This window comes from Sinocyclocheilus anshuiensis, unplaced genomic scaffold (genome assembly GCF_001515605.1).
Source record: "Sinocyclocheilus anshuiensis isolate Anshui unplaced genomic scaffold, SAMN03320099.WGS_v1.1 scaffold944, whole genome shotgun sequence".
NCBI lineage: Eukaryota > Metazoa > Chordata > Actinopteri > Cypriniformes > Cyprinidae > Sinocyclocheilus > Sinocyclocheilus anshuiensis.
This window is the reverse complement of record NW_015549559.1, coordinates 1,426,425-1,436,138: the sequence shown is the minus strand read 5'-3', so window position 1 is coordinate 1,436,138 and position 9,714 is coordinate 1,426,425. Positions and strand designations below refer to the sequence as shown.

The window sequence follows — 9,714 nt, the reverse complement described above, 5'->3', positions numbered from 1 at the left end:
CATCACTAATGCTCAATCCTCATTTAATTATCTCATTAACTTCATCACTGCTTCAGTGTATCTTCAACACTCTGTAGAGTGGACACATATAAGTGCTCTTTAAAACGGAGGATTTTGCTGTGGGATTAAAGGGGTTAAATGTGTGAGATGAAGAAAAACACACTGTGAAATGTATTTTTAACAGAAATATACTGTTAATTTAATTTACGGAAGCAAACTGTAAAAAACTGTAGATTACTGGCAACCACAGCTGCCAGTATTTCACTGTAAAATCAAGAAAAGAAAACAGCAAAATACTGTAAAACCTAACAGTCAACTTCCTGTTGTGTTTTGTGGGTCACCATTGTGCTGGAGAGCATAGCCTGTGTTTAAGTAAAGGACGAACAGAGAAATACTGATGTTATGCTGCTTGTTGTTTTATTTAAAGGCAGTAACTGTGTAGTTACTGATGCAATGTGAATCTCTTCAATAATTTCAATCACACATGAATATGTGCTGCTGTTATCTGCAAGAGATTTGAGTTGAATTGATGCTTTTAATGACTTTGCATATATCAGTAGGTTTTTCTTCATGGACTTAAGCAAAATAGTTCTTAAGACCAATATGCTTGCATTACTTAAACATTATAAATATTAGTTTATAAACAAATGCCAATTGGCCAAATTAAGTGCAGTCGGTTTCTGCAAATAAAATGAGTTAACTCAAAGGTTTGCATATTAACATTGTATCAGTTAATGACATACAGTTTTTCACTGTAAATTTAAACAGTTCTGTAAAACCTAAAATGTTGCTACCGTATTTTTCACGGTAAAGTTATGGCAACCATAGCTGCCGGTGTTTTACTGTAAATTTAACAGATTTCTTTTTACAGTGTAGCTAAGAAATATTTAGCTTTTTTTTCTTATTTTAAATGATTTCATATAGAATATAAGACAAGTTTGTACAATATTTGCCTTCATATCTCATGCATATTTTATGTGCAGAAGTGAATTTGTTTTACATTCACAGCATGTTGACTACTTCATGTGTGGTGAACTTGGAATAGAACTTTCTTCAATAGATAGTTTTGCAAGGTTTTAATAAAGAGAATGCTACTTGATCATGTTTCAGCACTTGTCTTCCTTCCATCACTATCTTTATTTCTCTTTCACAGTCACCCACAGAGACCTAGAGATTAAGAGGTCAGGGACACAGGGACAGGAACTGTTCTGTGATCCATCTCAAGTACTCTACTGTAAGATGTTACCATCATTTAGCAGGTCTAGAGCCAACAGAAGTAGTACTAGAAAGCAATGGCTATCATTATCAAGGGGTCAAGATTTGGCTCATTAACATGGGCCAGTTACCCCTGCTGGTAGATGCCATATTTACAGTATTCTTGGAGCAAACAACATCTTTCTCCATTGACATCCATTGAAAAGTAATGTGGATTCTGGTGAGTCAACACATAAATATCAGGTAGTTCACTATATTGTAGTAGATGTTTCAGCAGTGAAAGGTTATTTTTGGAGAGCTCTCTATGTATGACATGGACTTATATTTTCCGCTCTCTGCTGGCTTTGATGTCACAGCTCAGAATAGTCACTATAAGGGCATTAGAAATGTGTGGTACTATCAAAAGTGTCTTTAATTTTCCTGCAACACTTACAGCACAGGTTATTAGCTCAAAAAAATTGTGTCTAAATTTTAGCAAAGAGCGCCCAACCAACAAAGATGGCAGATCTTCTGAGGGGTCCTGCGTCAGCTGAGCAGCTACCATTGAGATCAAGGGGAATGCTAGCAGATATCTTTCTGGAGATATTATACAGTTCCTTGGTTATTACTCGCTTTAATTTAATCTAGTAGGACCTGGTTTTTATTTTGCTGGTGTCTTAAATAAATGTACATCTATTAAATTATATAAAAGAATGCAATTCACGTTTGTTTATAATACACAATCAACTAGTATTCCAAAAATACCTCTGTTGTCTATTTTGTTTTTGATTATTCACTTCCAACATAATGTACACAAAACTGACAGGCATACTAAAAGAGACAAAATAGAATAAGCAACAAATTATCAGCACCTTTTATGTTTAGGTGAGACAAATTACAACAACTGAACTGAGTAAAATCTATTACCCAGGTTTAACATTTGCATGTGAATACAATAAGCATGATGCAAATGTAAAAAGATGCTACTCACAGCACAATATGTTGCTCCATTTGCATTGCATTAGTGTTTAGAGCACTCAGATGGCTGTTCTCCATTCGTCACTCATGTCTGTCCCATTAAAATGGAACTGGGACAACAGTCCTTAATGTACACCAGCAGAGGACAGAACAGGAGGACAGGACATATTTCATGTGATCTGTGGTTAACATTCAAGAATAACTATCTTTACATTGCATGATATGGAATATGGGTATATACTGTAAATTGATTAATGTTTTCCTTAGATATCATTTTTAAATTCATTAAAGGTTCAAAGAGACAGGAGGTTCATTGTTTTCATTAAATGTCAAAATAATTCCTGCACATTCTAACTTTTTTCATTAAAACTAAGTAAACAAAAATACATATGCCAGTACAAACCATGTTACTTCAAGAAAAAAAAGAAAAGAAAAAAGTCAAACTTGCTGAAGTGTAGCACAAAGCTTAAATCGCAGACCCATGCCAATTCCACAAAGTAATGTAGTGTGGAATTTTGCAGTTTTCGAACAGCGAAGCTCACAAATCTAAATCTGGTGTCATGAATTATTGAAGACCCTTTATGGAGCTTTCGCCACTGCTGAATATGAAGCTCTGTACAAGCCTGAGATCAAACACAACCTTGGATAATAAGAGTTAAATTTAATGCTAAAAGTAGTTTCTACTATAAAAAAAGTTCACATTGGTTTAGGTTTAATGAAAAATGAACTTGCAAGGGTAAAGGGTGTCAAAGTACGAAGACAAGGCACACTCTTGAGATGGTCAGTGTTAGTAATGTCCATGGCAATTACCTCCATGAGAAACTACACAGGGAAATGAAAAAGGTAACAGGATGAGATTAGATGACAAGTTGATGTCTGGCTGGATCATTCCCCACTCAAACAGCAAGGAAAATTGAGTCCGTTGTACTATCAGCCATCAGGAAATACAATATGAGAATTGGCCTCTTATGAGCCCTGAGGTAATGTAGCAACACCAGAGATCCAACAGTGTACGGGTCTACAACAAAACTCTTCAACCATGTACAGCAACACAGTTTATGACAGGCAGCCCACGATTCCCCTCTGGCTGTCCTTGTATTCATGCTGACCCTATAGTTGTGTTAACCATAAACCATTTAAATTAAATATGGCAATTTTAATTTATTCAGTCTCATTAATATTACACCTACACGCATTCATTGTAAATTCAAGTCAGTTTACCATAAAGTTAGCTCTCAGCATGGCTTTCAATTTTATTCAACCTCTCTCACCTCAGCACTCAGCAGTTGTTGAGGTGATACAGTTGAATTGCATCAGTGTAGAAGCAATTTTGAAACGTATAATGAGAATCAAGAAAAGGTGAAAGTGTTTTTGCTTCCAAAACAGATAAAGCCTGAAGCCAGATTTAAGTTTTTTTTTCTTCTGAGGAAAAAATATTTCTCCAGTGTGCATAACATTTAAAACAGCACAGCTATATATTAAAGGGGGAACAAAGCCAGTCATTTACTTTTTTTGCGGAATCTTCACTAGAGTGAATGTGTCTATAAAATTTAGAGAGAAAAGTAGGTTGCTAAAATGCACTTAATTTGGCATGATAGATTGGGTGCACGCTTCAGTGACTGTAATTGAATCTGTGACCTATTTCCTCAGAAGAAAATGGTCTCTTGGGTTTGTTTTTTTCCATACATTTCAATGGAATTCAATAGACTGTCTTCAGATTTGTACATTTACAGCCTAGTGTTAATAATTCTCCTTGAAACGTGTATATAAAGCAATTGATCTCTGTTCAATCATTCTTGCCTTAATGGAATAGATGTACATTTATAAAGATGGCATATGTTTAAGAATGATATCTTGCTTGAATAATTTTTAATCAAATCCTTGTCACTGTAATCACAAAAACATGATTATAATTAATCAATAATTTAGCTGCAGTAACCCAGAATATAGTGGGTATAGAAAAGAATCACCCCCCTTTAAAATAATCACATTTTGTTGCTTTGCAGCCTGAAATGAAGACAGTGAAATGAAGACGGACACCGTTTTTGTTTTATCCAGCTGTATTTACTCAGTGCAACTTATGTTTAACATTTAACTTCCAAGTGACAGATATAACACCAACATGTCAGAAAAAAAATCAAATCAACCCCTTGTGTCAGTATTTTGTTGAACCACCTTTTGCTTTAATTACAGCATTTAGACTGTTGGGATATGTCTCTACTAACTTCTGTCTAGACTTTGCAATATTTGCCCACTCTTCTTTGCAGAACTGCTCAAGTTCAGTTCAACTTGATGGTGAGCATTTGTAGACTGCAGTCTTCAAGTCATTCCACAGATTTTAAATGGGGTTTTAGTCTGGGCTCTGATCAAGCCATGCAAGGACATTCAGCTTTTTCTCCTTCAACCAATGTGTGCTCAGTTTTGCTGTGTGCTTTGGGTCATTGTCATGTTGGAAGGTAAACCAAGTTCTTCCCATTGACAACTTTCTGGCAGCAGATTTTCCTCAAGGATTTGACGGTATTGGTTATTTGACGCCATTAATTTTTCCTTCTATCCAGACAAGTGCTCCAGTCCCTGCTGCAGTAAAACACCCTCATAACAGGACATTACCCCCTCCATGCTTTACTGTAGGAATGCTGTTATTTGGATGCTGAGCTGTATTGGACTTCTGCCAGATATATCGTTTGGTTTTGAGGCCAAATAATTCAATTTTAGTCTCATCTGTCTCAGAATCTTCAGTGTGTTTTGGCAAAGCTCAGTCGTGACTGCATGTGGCCTTTGTTGAGGAGTGGCTTTTTTCTTGCAAACCTCTCATACAAGCCACATTTGTGGAGAATTTGTGATGTTGTTGTCACATGCACACAATGACCACTCTTTGTCATAAATTCCTGCAGCTGCTTCAGGTTGCCTCTCTGACCAGTCTCCTCCTGGCTTTTTCATCCAGTTTGGAGTGACATCCTGATCCAGGGAGGGTCTGTGTTGTACCAAAAACCTTCCACTTCTTAATAATAGACTTCACTGTGCTTATAGGCAGTGATAACGCCTTTGAAATGTTTTTGTATCCATCTCCTGACATGTGCCCGTCCACAACTTTATCCTGGAGATCTTTTGACAGTGCCTTGCCAGCCATAGTTGATTGTTTGCTCCAGTTGCACTACCAAGGACTGAAATGCTCCAGGAAAGCTCTTTTCATGCTGAGCTGATCAAAATGACTGCAGCTGATCACAGTTGAAAGTCAAATGGCTTTGTGTGCCATTGAGAAGGTGATTAGCTACACCTGATTGAGTTTACAAATCATTTTTAGGAGGGGGTGATCCTTTTTCCAACTCCGTGATTCTGGCTTTTTATTATTTTTATTTTTTTCTGACATGTTGGTGTTATACCTTTCATTTGGATGTTAGAAGTTGCACTGAGTAAAATACAGCTGGATAAAACAAAAACAGTGTCTGTCTTCATTTCAGGTTACAAAGCAACAAAATGTGATTATTTTAAAGGGGGGTGATTATTTTCTATACCCACTATCTCAAAATCACACTGCAGTCTACAGTCTAGATGCTACTCCTTAATTTTTTCTGCCTTTCCCATTGGGCTTGGGTACAGTCTGATTTTAGTAAGTGACACAGCAAGAAAAAACAATTATAATAAATGTACAGACGCTTTCCGCTCAGAGTCTGATTCACTTGTTTTTTGCCAGGAACAGCAGTAAAGTACTTTTTCCCCAACTACTGAAGCCAGTAATCTAATTCGGATGTTTCACCATCCAAAACAATCAGTTCTCTCCATATTTAACTTACGGTCAGAACACAATTGTGGTCCTTCAGAGCATGAGGGAAATAGAGAGGGTAGCAGGTAATGAAAAGACATGTTTGGCATTTAGTCTGCGCTGTCAGCTGAAATCGCTACAGAAATAAATGCTTACAGAAACAGATGCTGTGCAGACGTCTAACAAAAATCAGCCGCAAATCAGCACAAAAAAAAACAAAACATGAATGAGCGAGCTGATGAAAGGATGGATTCTATTTCTCTTGACTGCCAAAAACTAAGTAGATTAAAACGATATCCGATTCTTGAACTAAGAGAAACAGCTTGAGACATTAAAAAGCAAGAAATAAAAATTGTGTTGACATTAGCAAAGTTGAGAACATATCACAGAACACACTGCCTAGCATTCAGAATTCAGTGATGGTTCATTTATTTATAAATATTCTGTATTCAATATAACCATAAATTAGCAATTCCTCTATTCAAGTTTGTCATTCCATCCGTGGGATATAGTGGAATTAGAGGTGGGCGATATGACTGTGTGTGTGTGTCTGTGCGCACGTGCGCGCATGAGCTCGCACAAATTATTTAAACGCTTCATGGAAATGGTATGAACTACGTCAGAAATACGGGGGTAAGTTCAGTTACTGTCTGCGTACTGAATGGCTTTGTAATGTTTTGCCAGAATTAGACCATTTCATTCTAAAATTTATCTTTTAAGGGCATATTTTTTTTCAAGTAAATGTCTGCGACGTGCCGAATCCGACGATAAGTTAGATCCATCAATTTTATGTTGAGCATTTTCGCGCTCTTTTTTCCTCAGGTAACGTTAAATACTTTTATAACGTTAAACCACGATATTACTGGTATGTAATATTATTTGTTACTTAAAGGTGAATGCTTGTATTGCTTTACAACTAGGAGACCAGTATAAAAATGTAATGAAAATGCACTCTGATTTTATTTTTCACAGTTATTTTTAACAGTGTCGATTCTGCCCTCCAGATTGGAGACTAGATTGACATAAACTCAATTCAGTGGTGAGATGGCTAGCTAGGGTTGCCTATGGCAACGTTCTGTATAATATGGAATAGTCATTTTAAAATCATAGCATGCAAGAACACTCTGTTTGACACACGAAAGCAAGAAATAAAAATTGTGTTGACATTAGCAAAGTTGAGAACATATCACAGAACACACTGCCTAGCATTCAGAATTCAGTGATGGTTCATTTATTTATAAATATTCTGTATTCAATATAACCATAAATTAGCAATTCCTCTATTCAAGTTTGTCATTCCATCCGTGGGATATAGTGGAATTAGAGGTGGGCGATATGACCAAAGCCTTTTATCACAATATTAATATGAAATTTTGACTGAAATTACCATTGAAATTTTAGAATTCTCATCACCGATTTTGTTATCATAAAAAAAACTAAAACTAGCCCAACTAACAAGTTTTTTTCTCTCTCTCAAGCTTACTGAAAACAAGTAAACAGTCAGTGATAAAATAAGAATAAAATAAACTAATTATAAGCAATAGGACAAATATATACAATAGAACAAAGACACAAATGAAATAGACTTAATCGAAAAGTTCAAGCTTCACCATTCATCTAAATACTACATAAATTTAAGAAAGTTATAAAACATTAAAAACCCTTCATAGTCTTCACTGTACAAATTAAATATACATTTACCCTTATTAAAGTTACACAAGTGATTCAGTCAAGAGCAGTGTGTGATTTTCTCTGTCTTTTGTTGTTTGATTTATATTAACAACACAGACAGCAGCAGGCAGGGGCGGACTGGGACACAATTTCAGGCTGGAAAATTTCACACATCCTATACACCCACAGAAAATTCTGAAATCACATACAAGTGGAATGAAATGAACTGAACCCTCGTGGACATTTTAAAATATGAATATAATCCCTAAATATTAGTAGCTGTAAACATTCAACCACAATTATATACATCTATACATTCACATATCTCCAATCTCACACTCTAAAAAGTGCTGGGTTATTTCTGTAAACACATTTTTGGGTTGCAAGAACACCCTGTTTGACAAACGTTTTCTTAATCTGAAATTATATTCTAGGTATGTGAGAATCTTGCTGGTGCAGATGGACAAGGAATGGTGGCTTGACACCCTGGCTGACATCTTTAAAGGTTACATCTAACATGAGCCTCTCTTGTTTTCTTTACTCTCAAGTAGGGCTGTGTGATATAGTTACAAAAAAAAAACCTATCGCGATTTCTTGATCAATTTTGCGATTTTGATTTTAATCACGATTTTGACACACACAGACATGCTTTACAGTCATAAATGCATTCAGTATGAATTTGAAACATATTTCCAAAAGAAAACCAATTAGAGCTTTATCAAGAAGCTGTAACATGTCTCTAGAACAGACATAAGGCAAAATAAACAACAAAATAGACATATGGCAGGTCATAGAGCTCTTTGTGACGTTGCCTCAGATGTTGAACTAGATTTGTTTCGCCAAGTTCACACGTACTCCGTCTGCATGGGATATAGTGGAATTAGAGGTGGGCGATATGACCAAAGCCTTTTATCACAATATTAATATGAAATTTTGACTGAAATTACCATTGAAATTTTAGAATTCTCATCACCGATTTTGTTATCATAAAAAAAACTAAAACTAGCCCAACTAACAAGTTTTTTTCTCTCTCTCAAGCTTACTGAAAACAAGTAAACAGTCAGTGATAAAATAAGAATAAAATAAACTAATTATAAGCAATAGGACAAATATATACAATAGAACAAAGACACAAATGAAATAGACTTAATCGAAAAGTTCAAGCTTCACCATTCATCTAAATACTACATAAATTTAAGAAAGTTATAAAACATTAAAAACCCTTCATAGTCTTCACTGTACAAATTAAATATACATTTACCCTTATTAAAGTTACACAAGTGATTCAGTCAAGAGCAGTGTGTGATTTTCTCTGTCTTTTGTTGTTTGATTTATATTAACAACACAGACAGCAGCAGGCAGGGGCGGACTGGGACACAATTTCAGGCTGGAAAATTTCACACATCCTATACACCCACAGAAAATTCTGAAATCACATACAAGTGGAATGAAATGAACTGAACCCTCGTGGACATTTTAAAATATGAATATAATCCCTAAATATTAGTAGCTGTAAACATTCAACCACAATTATATACATCTATACATTCACATATCTCCAATCTCACACTCTAAAAAGTGCTGGGTTATTTCTGTAAACACATTTTTGGGTTAATTGTGCTGGGTCATAATTCTGGGTTGTTTGAGGTAATGTAAACACACAGTTGGGTTGCTCATGCTGGGTCAAATGGACTGTAAGGGGTTCTTTCACCACTGAACAGCTGGGTTGGGTTATTTTGACCCAACAGGTTTATTTATTTTTCCTCTTCATCGAACTTTCTGGATTCTTCACTCGTCTCGTCGTCAGACGGTCACGCACATTGCAAGCAGGATTATAAGGTAAGTTAATATGATGATATGATTATTTACCTCTATTTTTAATAAGTTGTGGTAAGAGCACACTGATTTCTCTGTTTAATGCATATTTGATCTGTCGCTGTGCCAGGTACCGTTATTCTGTGAATGATTAAGTAGCCGCCTAGCGAGGTACATTTTATTTTTAATGGCCTCAATAATCGCCTTATCGTTAATTAAAGTTATATATATATATATATATATATATATATATATATATATATATATATTGACAGATAATAATTTAATTCATA

The 9,714-nt window shown here is 35.5% G+C and overlaps 2 long non-coding RNA genes across 2 annotated transcripts in view; one reads left to right on the top strand and one right to left on the bottom strand.

Moving 5' to 3' along the window:
- Positions 1-9,714, bottom strand: part of LOC107657117 (uncharacterized) — a 162,374-nt gene that overhangs the window by 96,230 nt on the left and 56,430 nt on the right. The gene's annotated exons all lie outside the window — the stretch shown is intronic.
- LOC107657118 (uncharacterized) overlaps positions 6,887-9,714 on the top strand; it is a 3,383-nt gene continuing 555 nt past the window's right edge. The window contains exons 1-2 of the long non-coding RNA XR_001630641.1: positions 6,887-6,974; positions 8,041-8,111. This is a non-coding gene — a long non-coding RNA (uncharacterized LOC107657118). The remainder of the gene's footprint in view (positions 6,975-8,040; positions 8,112-9,714) is intronic.